This window comes from Mus caroli, unplaced genomic scaffold (genome assembly GCF_978045245.1).
Source record: "Mus caroli unplaced genomic scaffold, Mus_caroli_1 scaffold_8, whole genome shotgun sequence".
Lineage (NCBI taxonomy): Eukaryota > Metazoa > Chordata > Mammalia > Rodentia > Muridae > Mus > Mus caroli.
In genome coordinates, this window is record NW_028227263.1 from 95938094 (window position 1) to 95957154 (window position 19061).

The 19061-nt window shown below is 40.5% G+C and overlaps 1 pseudogene; it reads right to left on the reverse strand.

Moving 5' to 3' along the window:
* Nucleotides 1-5118: 5118 nt before the first annotated feature.
* LOC110288691 (E3 ubiquitin-protein ligase RBBP6 pseudogene) lies at nucleotides 5119-11093 on the reverse strand (annotated as a pseudogene).
* Between the last annotated feature and the right edge of the window lie 7968 nt (nucleotides 11094-19061).

The following is a 19061-nucleotide window of genomic DNA, read 5'->3' on the forward strand; positions in this document are numbered from 1 at the left end:
AACTCCACCCAACTAATTAATGGTGGTTAAAAATAATAGGCCCTAGCAGAACCTCTCATGTTTCATGATCACAACTCCCCAAATTTCCTTATAAAACTCTGATGTAAAAACTAAATTATCAAGCAGCAAATAATTTAAGTGTAATACAGGGCCTTCTATTTATTATTTACAAAACTGGAATCTCTTTACATTGTAACAGAATTTAATATAGATGACCTGTGACGGTTCTATGCCCCAGTATAGGAAAATGCCAGGGCCAGAAATGGGAGTAGATGAGTTGAGGAGCAGGGGGAGGGAGGAGGGGATTTTCAGGGGAGAAACTAGGAAAGGGGATAACATTTAAAATGTAAATGCACACAATAATAGTGGGAGACTTCAACACATCACTTTCACCAATGGACAGATCATGGAAACAGAAACAAAACAGGGAAACAGGGAAACTAACAGAGGTTATGAAACAAATGGATCTGACAGATATCTACAGAACATGTTATCCTAAAACAAAATGATATACCTTCTTCTCAGCACCTCTGGTACCTTCTCCAAAATTGACCACAAAATTGGTCAAAAAACAAGCCTCAATATATACAAAAATATTGAAATTGTCCAATGCATCCTATCAGATCACCATGGACTGAGGCTGATCTTCAATAACAAAATAAATAATAGAAAGCCAACATTCACGTGGAAACTGAACAACACTCTTCTCAATGATACCCTGGTCAAGGAAGGAATAAAGAAAGAAATTAAGGACTTTTTAGAGTTCAATGAAAATGAAGCCACAACATACCCAAACTTATGGGACACAATGAAAGCATTTCTAAGAGGAAAACTCATAGCTCTGAGTGTCTCCAAAAAGAAACTAGAGAGAGCACACATTAGCAGCTTGACAATAAACTAAAAGCTCTAGAACAAAAGGAAGCAAATTCACCCAAGAGGAGTAGAAGGCAGGAAATAATCAAACTCAGGGGTGAAATCAACCAAGTGGAAACAAGAAGAACTATTCAAAGAATCAACCAAAGGAGCAGCTGGTTTTTGAGAAAATCAACAAGATAGATAAACCCTTAGCCAGACTCACTAGAGGGCACAGGGAAAGTATTCTAATTAACAAAATCAGAAATGAAAAGGGAGACATAACAACAGATCCTGAAGAAATCCAAAACACCATCAGATCCTTCTACAAAAGGCTATACTCAACAAAACTGGAGAACCTGGATGAAATGGACAAGTTTCTAGACAGATACCAGGTACCAAAGTTAAATCAAGATCAGGTTAATGATCTAAACAGTCCCATATCCCTTAAAGAAATAGAAGCAGTCATTAATAGTCTCCCAGACAAACAAAGCCCACAACCAGATGGGTTTAGTGCAGAGTTCTATCAGACCTTCAAAGAAGATCTAATCCCAGTTCTTCACAAACTATTCCACAAAATAGAAACAGAAGGTACTCTACCCAACTCATTCTATGAAGCCACAATTACTCTGATAAACCACAAAAAGACCCAACAAAGATAGAGAACTTCAGACCAATTTCCCTTATGAATATCAATGCAAAAATACTCAAGAAAGTTCTCACTAACCGAATCCAAGAACACATCAAAACAATCATCCATCCTGACCAAGTAGGTTTCATCCCAGGGATGCAAGGATGGTTCAATATATGGAAATCCATCAACGTAATCCAGTATATAAAAAAACTCAAAGACAAAAACCACATGATCATCTCCTTAGATGCTGAGAAAGCCTTTGACAAAATCCAACACCCATTCATGATAAAGGTCTTGGAAAGATCAGGAATTCAAGGCCCATACCTAACCATGATAAAAGCAATCTACAGCAAACCAGTAGCCAACGTCAAAGTAAATGGCGAGAAGCTGGAAGAAATCCCTCTAAAATCAGGAACTAGACAAGGCTGTCCACTCTCTCCCTACCTATTCAACATTGTACTTGAAGTCCTAGCCAGAGCATTTAGACAACAAAGGGAGATCAAGGGGATACAAATTGGAAAAGAAGAAGTCAAAATATCACTTTTTGCAGATGATATGATAGTATATATAAGTGACCCTAGCAATTCCACCAAAGAACTCCTAAGCCTGATAAACAGCTTCAATGAAGTAGCTGGATATAAAATTAACTCAAGCAAGTCAATGGCCTTTCTGCACACAAAGGATAAACAGGCTGAGGAATAAATTAGGGAAACAACACCCTTCTCAATAGTCACAAACAATATAAAATACCTTGGCGTGACTCTAACTAAGGAAGTGAAAGATCTGTATGACAAGAACTTCAAGTCTCTGAAGAAAGAAATTAAAGAAGATCTCAGAAGATGGAAAGATCTCCCATGCTCATGGATTGGCAGAATCAATATTGTAAAAATGGCTATCTTGCAAAAAGCAATCTACAGATTCAATGCAATCCCCATCAAAATTCCAACTCAATTCTTCAAAGAATTAGAAAGGGCAATCTGCAAATTCATCTGGAACAACAAAAATCCTAGGATAGCAAAAACTCTTCTCAAGGATAATGAACCTCTGGTGGAATCACCATGCCTGACATAAAGCTGTACTACAGAGCAATTGTGAGAAAAACTGCATGGTACTGGTATAATGACAGACAAGTAGACCAATGGAACAGAATTGAAGACCCTGAGATGAACCCACACACCTATGGTCACTTGATCTTTGACAAGGGAGCAAAAACCATCCAGTGGAAAAAAGACAGCATTTTCAACAAATGGTGCTGGCACAACTGGCGGTTATCATGTAGAAGAATGTGAATTGATTCATTACTATATCTTTGTACTAAGGTCAAATCTAAGTGGATTAAGGAACTCCACATAAAACCAGAGACACTGAAACTTATAGAGGAGAAAGTAGGGAAAAGCCTCGAAGATATGGGTACAGGGGAAAAATTCCGGAATAGAACAGCAATGGCTTGTGCTGTAAGATTGAGAATTGATAAATGGGACCTCATAAAGTTGCAAAGCTTCTGCAAGGCAAAAGACAATGTCAATAAGACAAAAGGACCACCAACAGATTGGGAAAGGATCTTTACCTATCCTAAATCAAATAGGGGACTAATATCCAATATATATAAGGAACTCAAGAAGGTGGACTCCAGAAAGTCAAATAACCCCATTAAAAAATGGGGCTCAGAACTGAACAAAGAATTCTCACCTGAGGAATACCGAATGGCAGAGAAGCACCTGAAAAAATGTTCAACATCCTTAATCGTCAAGGAAATACAACTCAAAACAACCCTGAGATTCCACCTCACACCAGTCAGAATGGCTAAGATCAAAAATTCAGATGACAGCAGATGCTGGTGAGGATGTGGAGAAAGAAGAACACTCCTTCATTGTTGGTGAGATTGCAAGCTAGTTCAATCACTCTGGAAATCAGTTTGGCGGTTCCTCAGAAAATTGGACATAATACTACCAGAGGATCCAGCAATACCTCTCCTGGGCATATATCCAGAAGATGTTCCAACCGGTAAGAAGGACACATGCTCTACTATGTTCATAGCAGCCTTATTTATAATAGCCAGAAACTGGAAAGAACCCAGATGCCCCTCAACAGAGGAATGGATACAGAAAATGTGGTACATTTACACAATGGAGTACTACTCAGCTATTAAAAGGAATGAATTTATGAAATTCCTAGGCAAATGGATGGACCTGGAGGGCATCATCCTGAGTGAGGTAACCCAATCACAAAGGAACTAACACAATATGTACTCACTGATAAGTGGATATTAGTCCAAAAACTTAGGATACTCAAGATATAAGATACAATTTGTTAAACGCATGAAACTCAAGAAGAATGAAGACCAAAGTGTGGACACTGTGCCCTTTCTTAGAATTGGGAACAAAACACCCATGGAAAGAGTTACAGAGATAAAGTTTGGAGCTGTGACGAAAGGATGGACCATCTAAAGACTGCCATATCCAGGGATCCATCCCATAATCAGCTTCCAAACGCTGACACCATTGCATACACTAGCAAGATTTTGCTGAAAGGACCCAGATATAGCTGTCTCTTGTAAGACAATGCTAGGTCCTAGCAAACACAGAAGTGGATGCTCATGAAAGACCCCCGGAGGGCAGACCCTCACTCAAGCCTCGGGACAGCCGCGTACCCAAGAAGACACTGAGACCGAACTTAAGATGTAGAGAGTAAGATTTAATAAAGCAACAACAAGAAAGCACATAAAAAGCACATAAACCAGAGCTCTGGGGTCAAAACTCATACACCCAGCATGGTGTAGAGGAGAATCGACGCCCGGCCCAAAATTTTCACAGGCTTTTATAGGAAAAAGCCAAAGGGGGAGCAGGGTAGGAAAAGTACAAGTTTGCGTCACTAAGGGGGTTTTGCCAAGAGTTTTTCCAAGGGGCTTTCCAAGGGGCTTTACGTAACCAAGGGGTCGTGTCCTATATTTTGGCAATGTACCCGATCTATTGGAACATTCTGGGGTTGTACCAGGAGGCCCTTATCTCAAAAATGTTCTTGGAACAGTCCTCAGTTAGGAGGGGTCGGACTCTGGGGTGAAGAGTTCAGGAGTGTTCCGGGAACAATCTCTAGATGGGAGGGGTAGGACTCAGAGTTGAAAAGTTCAGGTAATTTTCCTCCTTCACTCACAGTCAGCTATTGGATGGATCACATTGCCGCCAATGGAGGAGCTAGAGAAAGTACCCAAGGAGCTAAAGGGAATTGCAACCTTATAGGTGGAACAACATTATGAACTAACCAGTACCTCAGAGCTCTTGACTCTAGCTGCATATGTATCAAAAGATGGCCTAGTTGGCCATCACTGGAAAGAGAGGCCCATTGGATTTGCAAACTTTATATGCTCCAGTACAGGGGAATGCCAGGGCCAAAAAGTGGGAGCTGGTAGGTAGGGGAGTGTGTGTGGGGGAGTGTATTGGGGACTTTTTGGATAGCATTGGAAATGTAAATGAGGAAAATACCTAATAAAAAATTAATTCTAAAAAAAAAATTGATCCAAAAAAATCTGAAAAAAATGTAAATGAAGAAAATATTTATTTTTTTAAAAAGAGGCAACAGGGATTAAAAGAAAAAGTAAAAAAAAAAAAGAAGTAGTCAATTAAAACATTCGTCCTTTACACATGGACAAATTTCACTTTTTGGTTATCTTTCTCCTTCTCCTTGTCTTTGCTCTTCTTTGTCTTCTGTTTATGTTTTTGGCTTTCACTTTGCCATCAGTGCCTGTGTGCTTCTGATGCTTCTTGTGCTTTCCTTGTCTTTCTTCTTTTTCTTCTTTTTGCTGTCTTGGCTTCCTGCTGAGCTGCCACTGCTGCTGTGGCTTTAGGTCTGGCTACCCAAAGGGCTTTGACTTCTACCTGGACTAACACTGGGGCTACTGTGGCTCTGTTTCCTGTCTGCACCTGGCTGGCTGGCTGGCTGTTACTACAGTCAAACTCTCCTTTGCTTTCTCTGTTGTTTTCTGTTGTTTCTGAGTCCTTGGAGATACTGGCAACATCTTCTTCCTTCACAGACACATTACTCTCACAGTCACTCTCCTTATAGCCTGGTTCAAAGACAGCCTCATCTGTCTCTCTAGTTAGATCACATCAAAGGCTAGAGGAAGGACTCAACTGGGGTTTTGGCTTGATGGCACTCTTCTCAATTTGCCCAGCAGCCAGCTCCTTTTCAGTGGGAGGGTCTGGAGGGTTAGGTATATATGGCAGTTTGCTACCACTGGATTCTTTCCCATTTCGAGCTTCAGCAGAATGCTTCTTTCATTCCTTCCCAGAGTTTTTATCTATAGACTTTGTCTCTTCACATGGACATTTAGTTTTGTAGAAGGCTTAATGGTCATGAGGCTTTTTGTCTCTTGGGGGGATGAGAATTACCTTTTTTCGACTTGGTGCCCTTTTTAGGTAAATTACTCTCCTCCCTCAGCTTACTTTTCTGTCCAGATAAAGACTCTTTACTCCGAAGAGGGTCTTTTCTTCTTGCTAATTCACTTCTCTCATCTCTTCCTTTGGAACTGGAATAATCTCTGCTGTCAGTAGTCCACTTTATTGTTTCTACCAGGAGTGAAATCTTTATTTGAGGAACCATGAACAGACTCATGCGTCTCTGAAGTCCTGGTCTCTTCGGAAGACTGATAGGGATTCTTAAAATGTTCTTGTTCACTCAAGCAGTCCACAGTGCTCTCCTTGTCTGGCTGGACACTGCTCTTCTTCCTGTCAGGGTTGTCCTTCTCTGACCCTGAGTGCTCCCAGTCCTTGGCTCTGCCCTTCTCACTGGACGCAATGCACTTTGAGCTCCTGAACTCGTGCTGCATCATCTCATGGCTCACCTCCTTGGGAAGCTTCTGCATTTTCTTGGGCTGCTTACTTTCTTTCTCAGTGTACTTAGCTGTAGCTGATGACTTAGTAGTAACAATTTTTATAATACTCGATGGTTTCCCTACACTCTGTAGAGGTTGTGTGGTTTTAACATCTTCTTCTTCTTCAGACTCCAAGTCATCTTTATCCCATTTGGACTGAGGAACCTGAATCATAATTATAACATCTCTAGCAGGTGCTGTGTTATCATTATTATATTCCTCAAAAGTTTTAATAACTGTTCTCTTTGTGTCTGTCTTTTCTTCAGATTTCCTCACAGGGTTGCCTCCAGTTGAGCATGTACCAGTGTAATCCACAAGTGTGGAGTTGGAGCCACTTTCTCTTTGGCCTTTGCCTTGACTTCTTCCTATTTGATTTTGCTAGGTGTTGACTCCAATGTTTCAGAGGGTTCTTTTGTAAGTAGATGTGTTTTCGGCATTTCCATTTTTTTCCAGTTTCTCTGATGAGTTTGATTTTTTTTTTTTTTAGGCTGGGGTAGTAGTTCATGATGCAATCTTGTCCTTTTCTGGGGTCCTTTCCAGGTTTTCAACATAACCTTCCATTTTCCACTGTGGTGATGGTTCACTATTTCTGCTCCTTCTACTTTAGAGATTTACATTGAAGACGACTCAAATGTTTATCTACACTCTTTTCTTCTGTTTTTCTCTTTCGTTTCTCTCCCTTGCTGTCAAGTAGATTATTTTTCTCAGACTTCTGGCCTTCTCATCCTTACTGTTTGGCTTTTCTGACTTGATGTCTTTGGAACAGTTCTTTTTTACCTTCTCCTCCTTGGTTGTCTTTGACTACTGGTGTTCTTTTTTATATTTAGAGTGGGTTTTGTTAGGGGTTCCAGTGAACTTCTCATCCTTCTGAGAAGATGAGGAAGGATGTAGAGTCCATCTTTGTATCCTCCTCCTTGGCTTCTTTGAGTGGAAGTTCAGACCTAGGAGATTTTTCAGTCTCCATCAACCTATTTGTGGGGTCCTTTAGAAGGTTTTAAAACATTGTCTTTCTTGGCTGTTGCAGGTCCATTTCTTTTCTGTTTGGTCTAGTAACTTTTTACTTTTGACTTCTATTCTCATTTCTCTTTTTCAAATACTGATGAGAAAATGATGAATTCTAAATCCATTGGTTTGTCCCTAACAGGTCTCTGCTTGGAGGAATAAAGAGTGTATCTGTCATAGTCTCATCAATCCCTGATGAGTCCCTGGAATTATTAGAAGTCTTCAGTAGCTCTGGGTTCAGGAAGCTCTCACTCCTAGTTGGTCAGCTCCCATGAAGATACCATATGCTGATCCATCCAAGAGGACCCACTGCACTCAGAGCATTTGGTAAGAATCCCTCTCCAACTACCTCCTACCCCCAAGGCTCAGAGCTGCTGCTGGAAGCCTGGTGGACTCAGGAACCATCACCCACCAAAACCCCCACACTCTGGAATACCACTCTTCTTCCTTCACTTCCACACGTTCTGCCCTCTCCTTGTTGCTGAGCAGACTTTTAATTGGTCAGGTTCCATGAAGACAACTTATTTTGATACATTCTAGACGACCTGCTGCCCTCAGAGCAGTTGGACAACAGCTGGACTGCTCCACTGAAGACCCAGCAGTCTGAAGACCTCCCAGGAGATCTACTGCAGCCAGCCTAACAGATGAACTACATATCTGCCCCTGTGAGGAGCTCTCAGTTGGGAGACCCCACAAGTCGTCTGATATAACCAGGGCCACAGGCCTACCAGGAGACCTGAGACAACCCAGAGACAAAAGAGGCAAACTCCTCCATACAGTCACCCAGACCAAAAAACAAAAGGGATATCAAGATGGAAAAAGGCAAGCTAAAGGCCATAAGCAACACAAATCAAAACACATGGGCATCATCAGAACCCAGTTCTCCCAACACAGCAAGCCCTAAATACACCAACACACCTGAAAATCAGGAATCTGTCCTAAAAATCCATCTCTCAAAGGTAATAGAGTCCTTTAAGGAGGGTATCAAAAACTCACTGAAAGAAATACAGGTAAACAGGTGAAGGAATTGGATATTTTCTTTATTTACATTTCAAAAGCTTTCTCCTCTCCAAGTCTCCCATCCAGAAGCCCCCTATCTTATCCCCCTTCCCCCTGCCTCTATGGGTGCGCCCCCAAGGGCCTCTCCTCCCACTGATGTCCAACATATGCTTCTTTCCTTTGCTCTCTCCTGGAACATTTTCACTCTCCTTCTCTTTTGAGTTTGGATTATCTTTTGCATTGTAACTGTGTCTTGTTGAACACTTTTCTGGATAGTTGCCTCTTTGATTTCTAAGAATTTGTCCAGCAGCATAGTCTTCTCTGTGCCCTCTTGTGAAGGGTGGATTTCTAATATTAAGAAGTAAGATTCTCTCTGGAGAAAAGACCTCTTTGTTGGCCTAGGGTCTAGACTGAACTACTGCTTGCTGTTTGCCTATTCTCATACCACTCACAATACTTCCTCTCCCATTCCTGGTAGCTTCCTTTCTCTCCTTGAGGAACATTGAGTTTAGTGGAAGACTGTCCCCTAAATGCTGGAGGAGATCTGGACCTTGAGTGATATTGTCTATAGGAAGGGGACCTTGACCTAGATCGGTGATATCCATGAGATCTGGACCATGAATGGTCATTGCAGATCTTGCCTCTGCCTCTCCTGGGGGATGGGGGTGATCCTGAAGAAGAGCTAGAGTGTGAGCTGCTGAAGGACTGAGAGTAAGAGTGTGAATGTGTTCAGCCAGACCTTAACTTTGAGTCAGTGTATGAACTTCTTGAATATGATGACCCACTATAGGGAAATTTAGACTCTTCCTTTGGTCGTTTTTGCTCTCTATAGAATTCTTCCCAGGACAAAAGAGGTACTTGTGTTGTGGGGATGGTATTTGAATGGGCAGTGTGAACTCCTGATGAAACCCAAGCTGTTGATATATTGGCAGGAGCTGGTGGAAATCCTGGAGGAGAGACACTATATCCTGCTGGTGGAGGCTAGCCAGGAGGAAACTGTGGGGGAGGTATACCTAGAGGAAGAGGAAGGGGAAGAGGTTGCACAGGAGGTGATGAGACAGGCAAAAAGAGTGTAGTTGCTGGTCGTGATTTGCCTTGACTCCTCTGTGATGGTTTGCTGTAGTGTTGCCAGTGGTTTATTCCTCTATAACAGTTTCTTTGTTCTCTTCTCATTTGCTGTGGTGGGGAAACTAGGTACCCATGCTTGTTGGAATGTTCCCAACCTGGTTGACCACCACCTGGACGAGCAGCATTTATTCTTACTGGACCAGTTGTGGGGATAAACTGTTCAGGTAATAATGACTGTCCCAACAAAGGTGGAGTTTCAAGGACTGGCACCTGGCCAAGCTTTTCTTCCATAAGAGCAGTAACAGCAATTGAAGAGGCTTCCTTTGAATGTTCTGATGTAAGGGCAGCAGCTGGTAATAATTTGTTATCTGAATCCCGAAAGGATCCATCTGATTTTTCTGAATGGTCTGATATAGATACTCTTGCAGTTGTATCAGGCACGGGAGCTGGGGCAGAAGATGGATTTCGAGGCACAGAAGGAGACAAGGAAGACAAATTTGAAACTAATGAGGTTACAAAGAGAGTTGGGTGAGCTGAGGACGATGTCACGGGAATCTTCAGAGGATCCTGCTGTCTTGATATGGGAGATTTCATAGGAGGCTGCAGGTTCTGCTGAATGAGTACACTTGGTGGCGATAGTGGGGGTGGAGACGGAGTTACCTGTTTTCAGGGTCTCTTTGTATAGTCAGTTTGATTTTTAAAGTTATTAACAGCCTGTCATAAAACGTTGTTGGAAGCTAAAGCATCAGGAGAAACATCATTTTGATGACATGTTGGACATGTATGTTCATCTGATTCCAGAAGTGCTGTTCTTATACAGTCATCACAGTAACTGTTTCCACAGCAGGGGATGATAGCAGCATCAGTCATAGTGTCTTTGCAGATGAGGCAAAAGAGCTCATCTGGGACAGGATCAGCTTCTTCTGAAGATGATGATGATGGTTGCTCTGGTAAGAAGGGTGGTTTCTCTTTCTTCCCAATTGCATAGGCCTCTGCATTTATAGTCGGTATTGCATATTGCCAAGTGCTTGTTAGCATTGCACCTTTCATGTTAGGATCTTTCACTTCCATCGTAAAACTTCTAGGAATTCCAGTGCTCTTTCTGATCCTAGGACGAGATTCAAAGTTCTTATTCCTATTTGTTGGACAATTATTAATATAATGACCAGGTTTACCACAACGAAAGCAGGTGTAAGATGGAGGTGGTAAGCCTACTGGGGTTTTCTTCATGTAATCGATTGGGTTATATAAACGGCCAGATTGTATCATCATTGCTTTAATTTTGTCTTCCTCAGAAGCATTGGCCTCAGCCAGATTGGCAGTCTTTATATGCTGGGCCAGAGAAATAGATGCAGAAGAGTCATTAACTGCTTTTGTAGTTCCCAATACTGGTTAAGTGTGACTTATTTGATATGCCTTGCTTTTAGACTTCACACCTACAACAGGAATTCTTCTGACAATCACAGATGAATTCTTAGGGATGAGCGCATTATCATCAGTATATTCTTCTTCCGTCTCTGCATTGGTGATCTGCAGATCACTATTGTCAGTTTTCAGCTTTTCTCTCCCCATAATCTGCTTCTTTAAGTAGAATAGGGAGATATGGAGCCCATCAAAGGTGATGGTGTTGTAGCTGAGTTTAGAGGAAAATTTATAGTGCACACAGGACATTGTGGCAAAGGATTCCTTGGGCTAGGCAAGGAGCTGACAGCTGATGTTTGCAAATCCTGGAGCCCAGTCCTTTGGGTTGGAAGTAACTCAGGTCTCCCAAAGATGCTCTAAGAGAATAAAAGATTTGTTGGGTCACTGTAGAATAAATCCATAAATATCTTTCTATATTTAAGACTACAATTATCATATATGTGCCTCAATACATGAGGCTTAGTAAATGTCAAATTAACAACAGAAAAACAACAAAACAAAACAAAATAAAACAAAAAACTCCAAATTATGGAATAGAATCCTAAGCCTACAGCCCTGCATTTGCTTGCCCTGTTGTAGGACCCACATTCCATTTTAAATTACAAAGACCCTCAGGAGGGTTGACATTCTTTTTGTCTTTTGGAATGGGGGATATTGCATTTATAAATTCAAAAATCATAAAAACTACTCTAAAATTTTACAATTACTCTCATTTATGGTGGCCAATGTCCGGCCTCACTGAATTTTACAGGCTAGGCTCAGAGAAGTTCAGCAACTGAGAACAAAATCAAACATCTGAGAGGTGGCAGAGTTTTCAGAAACTTCCTGAATGACAGTATCCCAGATTCTGACAGAACTTGGTTTAAATCAATTACCTTGTCACAGACACCTTCCTAAGACCATCTTAATAAGATACTCATTGCTTTTGACCTTCTTCAGTTTCTTATTAACTGCAAAGGAATATACCTGTTTGTACCTTTGGTATTTTTATTATTAATTTTTTAAAACTTGTTTTTTCTGAGGTCTCACTCTATTGCCCATGCTGGCCTGAACTCACAATCTTCTTGTCTCAATTTCCAGAGTGCCAGTATTGCTAAGTTTTTCTTGGTTAGTTGGTCTTTCCCATTCTCTCAGCTTAGAACATAGAATTTACTCTGAGTTTTCAACATTCCTAAGTCTTTTTCTTTTGAAGACTTATTTATTTTATTTATACAAGTGAGTACACTGTAGCTGTACTCAGACACACCAGAAGAGAGCACCAGAACCTATAATAGATGGTTATGAGCAAGCATGTGGCTGCTGGCAATCAAACTGAGGACCTTTGGAAGAGCAGTCAGTGCTCATAACTGCTGAGCCTTCTCTCCAGCCCCTGACAATCCTAAAACTTGAAAGTTTATCTGGACACTGTAGGTACATTTTAATTTTATCTATAGAAATACTGTGCCAATGTTAGGTAACCATCAGGAATATCCCCAGAGACAGAAACACAGTTTACATAATTCACATATGGATTAATTTTCAAAGTGATTACTTTCTCTCTCTTTTCTTTGGTAATTCAAAATTTCTTGCTCTATCGTCCACTTTAGGGTGACATTTATAAAAACTTAGGTGAGTGTCAGACATGCACTTCAGAGGCATAGGCAGGCTGATCTTGGTGAATTCCAGCACATCCTGGAGTAATGCATTTTAGGCCAAACACAGCTACAGAGTGAGACCCCTTCTGAACAAAACAAAATCACAAAGCAAACAAACAAATGAACCAAACAAAAAAAACCAACAACAACAAAAAGCCTAAAAACCACCAAAACACCAAACCTTTGTATGAAAGAGGACAGTAGAGTTGCAGAGGAAGGAAGTAGTTCATCTTTGGTAAGAGGGAGGGGTTTTGGTAAGAGTATCTATGATTGTGGTAAGAATTATAACTCTTAAGAGAAAAGCTTAGATTCACTCAACTAGATAGAAGATTCACTCAGCTAGGTGGCTGATTCAACCCTCTCTCTACATGCCAGACTTCCTTCCTTTACCAAATCCATGCCCGGATGCTGTCAGAATCTAATCAGAGGAAGAATTTGTGTCTCTGGGAAGCACTCAGACAATAGGAGATTATGGTTTCATAGTTTGACCTGGTTCTTACTTTCTACCATGTTTCTGGGCTAGTACACACAGAGCCATCTCAATGGCTTTAGATTTGAATTGTCTTAGTATCTATATTTTATGATTTATATCAAATAAAGATGATGTGTATTTTTAGATTTTTAGAAACACTACTCAATTTAGGGCTTTCTGTGTACCCCTTCCATTGGTAGATTGCTTGTTTAGTATGCAAGAAACCATGGGTATGTTCCCACATAATACCTAATAAATTGGACATGGTATCAAATATAAGTACTTCCCAGTGGGAATTCAATCCAAGGTAAAAGTCATTGTAAGAGTTAGGTTCTCTAGAGTCACAGAACTTAGAGTAAGAATCTCTCTCCCTCTCTCTTTCACACCCACATACACAAACTCAAGTATTTGATCTATATAGGGGACTTACATATATGGGACTCATTAGAATGACTTACTTACAGGATGGGCTCTTGCTAATCCAGTGATGTCTGACTATGAATGGAAAGTCCAAGAATCCAAAGTTGCTCAGTCAGTGTCTCAGCTGGTCTTCAGTAAAAGCTGAAATCCCAAAGTAGGCTCTGATGCTAGAGAAGGAAAACACTAGCTAGCAAGCCGAGAGCAAAATGCAAAATTTCCTTCTTCCATGTCCTATTTATTTTGGTTATCAGCAGGAGGTGTGGCCTAAACTAAGGGTGTGTCTTCCTACCTCAAATGTCAGATTAAAGGTGTGGGGTAGATAGATGACTCCATAGTTAAGATCATTTGGCTAGTCTTCCAGAGGACCTGGCTTCAATTTTCAGCAACCACATGGCAGCTCAGAACCATCTATAACTCCAATTCCAGAGGAATTTGACACTCTCACAACAGACATTGATACAGGCAAAACACCAAGGCACATGAAATGAATAAAATGAAAATTTCAAAAAAAAAAAAAAGTCCAGATCAGAAGTGGATTTTCCTACTTCAATTTAAGTGCAAAAAATCCCTTCTGCATGCCCCTTTAATTTTTGAATTTTAGTTAATTGGAGTTGATGTAATCAAGTTGATAACCAAGCATAGCCATCATTGACATCCTCTGTCAGTCTCAGCTAGCAAAGTTGAGTCTAGCTTGCTACATGAGACTTTTTCAGAAGAGGAAAGGAAAGACAGAAAGCTTGGCATACTAAAAGCTAAAGTCCTAAATTGACACTACATTGAATCAGGATAGCTAATTAGGAAATAAAGGGGAAAAGACAAGAGACTGGGCCCCTCCTCATTCTCCTGATTGGTTTCTGTCACACAGCAGCTGACATCCAGGATTTCAGCATAGTCTTTCATCCTGGATATAAGTGGTCCAAGTTCCTTTGGTGCTTAGGTGAACTCCTTCCCATAATCCTTGTCACTCAGTGCATCTTGCTTTTTTGCTCATCACATAAAGTCACTATCTTTGCTGATCTGTGACTTACAGTGTTCTGTTCTGTGCTGGTCCTCACAGTGGATTCTCATTGAACCCTGGGGCTGGTGTTTGCCATTATGCCTTTAATCCCAGATGACCTTGAACTCGGAGACCTCCCTGTCTTAATCTTCTGGAATTCATAGCCACTATTCTTTTTTTTTTTGATTTTTAATATTTTTATTACATATTTTCCTCAATTACATTTCCAATGCTATCCCAAAAGTCCCCCATAGCGCCCCTCACTTCCCTACCCACCCATTCCCATTCTTTTGGCCCTGGCATTCCCCTATATTGGGGCATGTAAAGTTTGCAAGTCCAATGGGCCTCTCTTTCCATTGATGGCCGACTAGGCCATCTTTCGATACATATGCAGCTAGAGACAAGAGCTCCGGGGTTCTGGTTAGTACATCATGTTGTTCCAACAATAGGGTTGCAGATCCCTTTAGCTCCTTGGGTACTTTCTCTAGCTTCTCCATTGGGAGCCCTGTGATACATCCAATAGCTGACTGTGAACATCCACTCCTGTGTTTGCTAGGCCCTGGCATCGTCTCACAAGAGACAGGTATATTTGGGTCCTTTCAGCAAAATCTTGCTAGTATATGCAATGGTGTCAGCGTTTAGAAGCTGATTATGGGATGGATCCCTGGATACGGCAGTCTCTAAATGGTCCATCCTTTCATCACAGCTATGAACTTTGTCTCTGTAACTCCTTCCCTGGGTGTTTTGTCACTATTCTTTAAGATCTCCATGCCAAGATGCAGGTTAGAAAAGTTTATGTTTCAGCTTCCAGATTAGGATCACAGTTAAGTCTTCCAACTATGGATTGTAGTTCATTCCAGATGTTGTCAAATTGACAACCAGGAATAGCCACTACACAGAGGCACTTTAAAATCTCCTGTTGGTCTTAATGGGATTACAAGCAGTTCTGATAAAAGTAGAAATGAATGCTGATCATAACAAAATAAAACTAGATACCGACAATGTAAAAATTAAAACAGTACTTCAAAGTGAAAATTAAAACAATAACCAAAAAGTGTGGGTAAAAGATAAAATGAAAAATTAAAATCATAGATGTTTCTGAATTTTACTAATAAGAAATAGGTATGTCTCTCTTCTTCCCCTGATTGACCTGTGGGACTGAGCAACTGATAGATCCTTGGACTTCCATTCAAAGCTTTATCCCATTGTTGGGGAGTTTACTACAGATTATGATTATGAGATGCAACATGGGTTCTTGGAACCAAACATGTCCTTAGCAAGAGTGGCAAGTGTACTTACTGCTGAGCCAGCTCCCAGCCTCGGGGTTCAAGAGAATCCACTGTGAAAACCAGCACAGAAGAGAACACTGTAATGCACAGATCAGCAAAGATAGTGAGTTTATTTGATGAGCAAAAAAGCAAGATGCAGCCAGGGGTGGTGGCACACGCCTTTAATCCCAGCACTAGGGAGGCAGATGCAGGCAGATTTCTGAATTTGAGGCCAGCCTGGTCTACAAAGTGAGTTCCAGGACAGGCAGGACTATACAGAGAAAGCCTGTCTCAAAAAACCAAAAAAATAAAAAAAAAATAAAATAAAAATTAAAAAAAAAAAAAGCAAGATGCACTGAGTGAGAAGCATCATAGGAAGGAGTTCACCTAAGCACCAAAGGAACTTGGACCACTCATATCCAGGATGAATGACTGTGCTGAAACCCTGGATGTCAGCATCTGAAACCAATCAGGAGAATGAGGAGGGGTTCAGTCTCTTGTCTTTTCCCCTTTATTTCCTAATTAGCTATCCTGTTTCAATGTAGTGTCAATTTAGGACTTTAGCTTTTAGTATGCCAAGCTTTCTGTCTTTCCTTTCCTCTTCTGAAAAAGTCTCATGTAGCAAGCTAGACTCAACTTTGCTAGCTGAGACTGACAGAGGATGTCAATGATGGCTATGCTTGGTTATCAACTTGATTACATCAACTCCAATTAATTAAAATTCAAAAATTAAAGGGACAGGCAGAAGGGATTTTTTGCACTTAAATTGAAGTAGGAAAATCCACTTCTGATCTGGACTTTTTTTTTTTTTTTGAAATTTTCATTTTATTCATTTCATGTGCCTTGGTGTTTTGCCTGTATCAATGTCTGTTGTGAGAGTGTCAAATTCCTCTGGAATTGGAGTTATAGATGGTTCTGAGCTGCCATGTGGTTGCTGAAAATTGAAGCCAGGTCCTCTGGAAGACTAGCCAAATGATCTTAACTATGGAGTCATCTATCTACCCCACACCTTTAATCTGACATTTGAGGTAGGAAGACACACCCTTAGTTTAGGCCACACCTCCTGCTGATAACCAAAATAAATAGGACATGGAAGAAGGAAATTTTGCATTTTGCTCTCGGCTTGCTAGCTAGTGTTTTCCTTCTCTAGCATCAGAGCCTACTTTGGGATTTCAGCTTTTACTGAAGACCAGCTGAGACACTGACTGAGCAACTTTGGATTCTTGGACTTTCCATTCATAGTCAGACGTCACTGGATTAGCAAGAGCCCATCCTGTAAGTAAGTCATTCTAATGAGTCCCATATATGTAAGTCCCCTATATAGATCAAATACTTGAGTTTGTGTATGTGTGTGTGAGAGAGAGGGAGAGAGATTCTTACTCTAAGTTCTGTGACTCTAGAGAACCTAACTCTTACAATGACTTTTACCTTGGATTGAATTCCCACTGGGAAGTACTTATATTTGATACCATGTCCAATTTATTAGGTATTATGTGGGAACATACCCATGGTTTCTTGCATACTAAACAAGCAATCTACCAATGGAAGGGGTACACAGAAAGCCCTAAATTGAGTAGTGTTTCTAAAAATCTAAAAATACACATCATCTTTATTTGATATAAATCATAAAATATAGATACTAAGACAATTCAAATCTAGAGACATTGAGATGGCTCTGTGTGTACTAGCCCAGAAACATGGTGGAAACTATGGGTGGAAACATGGGTCAAACTATGAAACCATAATCTCCTATTGTCTGAATGCTTCCCAGAGACACAAAGTCTTCCTCTGATTAGATTCTCACAGCATCTGGGCATGGCTGATCAATCAGCTGTTGGATTTGGTAAAGGAAGGAAGTCTGGTATGTAGAGAAAGGGTTGAATCAGCCACCTAGTTGAGTGAATCTTCTATCTAGTTGAGTGAATCTAAGCTTTTCTCTTAAGAGTTATAATTCTTACCACAATCAGATACTCTTACCAAAGACCCCTCCCTCTTACCAAAGATGAACTACTTCCTTCCTCTGCAACTCTACTGTCCTCTTTCATACAAAGGTTTGGTGTTTTGGTGGTTTTTAGGCTTTTTGTTGTTTGGTTTTTTTGTTTGGTTCATTTGTTTGTTTGCTTTGTGATTTTGTTTTGTTCAGAAGGGGTCTCACTCTGTAGCTGTGTTTGGCCTAAAATGCATTACTCCAGGATGTGCTGGAATTCACCAAGATCAGCCTGCCTATGCCTCTGAAGTGCATGTCTGACACTCACCTAAGTTTTTATAAATGTCACCCTGAAGTGGACGATAGAGCAAGAAATTTTGAATTACCAAAGAAAAGAGGGAGAAAGTAATCACTTTGAAAATTAATCCATATGTGAATTATGTAAACTGTGTTTCTGTCTCTGGGGATATTCCTGATGGTTACCTAACATTGGCACAGTATTTCTATAGATAAAATTAAAATGTACCTACAGTGTCCAGATAAACTTTCAAGTTTTAGGATTGTCAGGGGCTGGAGAGAAGGCTCAGCAGTTATGAGCACTGACTGCTCTTCCAAAGGTCCTCAGTTTGATTGCCAGCAGCCACATGCTTGCTTATAACCATCTATTATAGGTTCTGGTGCTCTCTTCTGGTGTGTCTGAGTACAGCTACAGTGTACTCACTTGTATAAATAAAATAAATAAGTCTTCAAAAGAAAAAGACTTAGGAATGTTGAAAACTCAGAGTAAATTCCATGTTCTAAGCTGAGAGAATGGGAAAGACCAACTAACCAAGAAAAACTTAGCAATACTGGCACTCTGGAAATTGAGACAAGAAGATTGTGAGTTCAGGCCAGCATGGGCAATAGAGTGAGACCTCAGAAAAAACAAGTTTTAAAAAATTAATAATAAAAATACCAAAGGTACAAACAGGTATATTCCTTTGCAGCTAAGAAGAAAATAAGGAAGGCCAATAGCAATGAGTATCTTAGTAAGATGTTCTTAGGAAGGTGTCTCTGACAAGATGATTGATTTAAACCAAGTTCTGTCAGAATCTGGGACACTGGCATTCAGGAAGTTTCTGAAAACTCTGCCACCTCTCAGATGTTTGATTTTGTTCTCAGTTGCTGAGCTTCTCTGAGCCTAGCCTGTAAAATTCAGTGAGGCAGGACATTGGGCACTGTAAATGATAGTAGTTGTAAAGTTTTAGAGTAATTTTTATGATTTTTGAATTTATAAATGCAATATCCCCCATGCCAAAAGACAAAAAGAACGTCAACCCACCTGTGGGTCTTTGTAATTTAAAATGGAATGAGGGCCCTGCAACAGGGCAAGCAAAGGAAGGGCTGTTTACTTCAAGATTGTATTCCATAATTTGGAGTTTTGGGTTTTTGTTTTGTTTTGGGTTTTTGTTTTTCTCTTGTTAATTTGACAGTTATTTAGCATCATGTATTTAGGCATA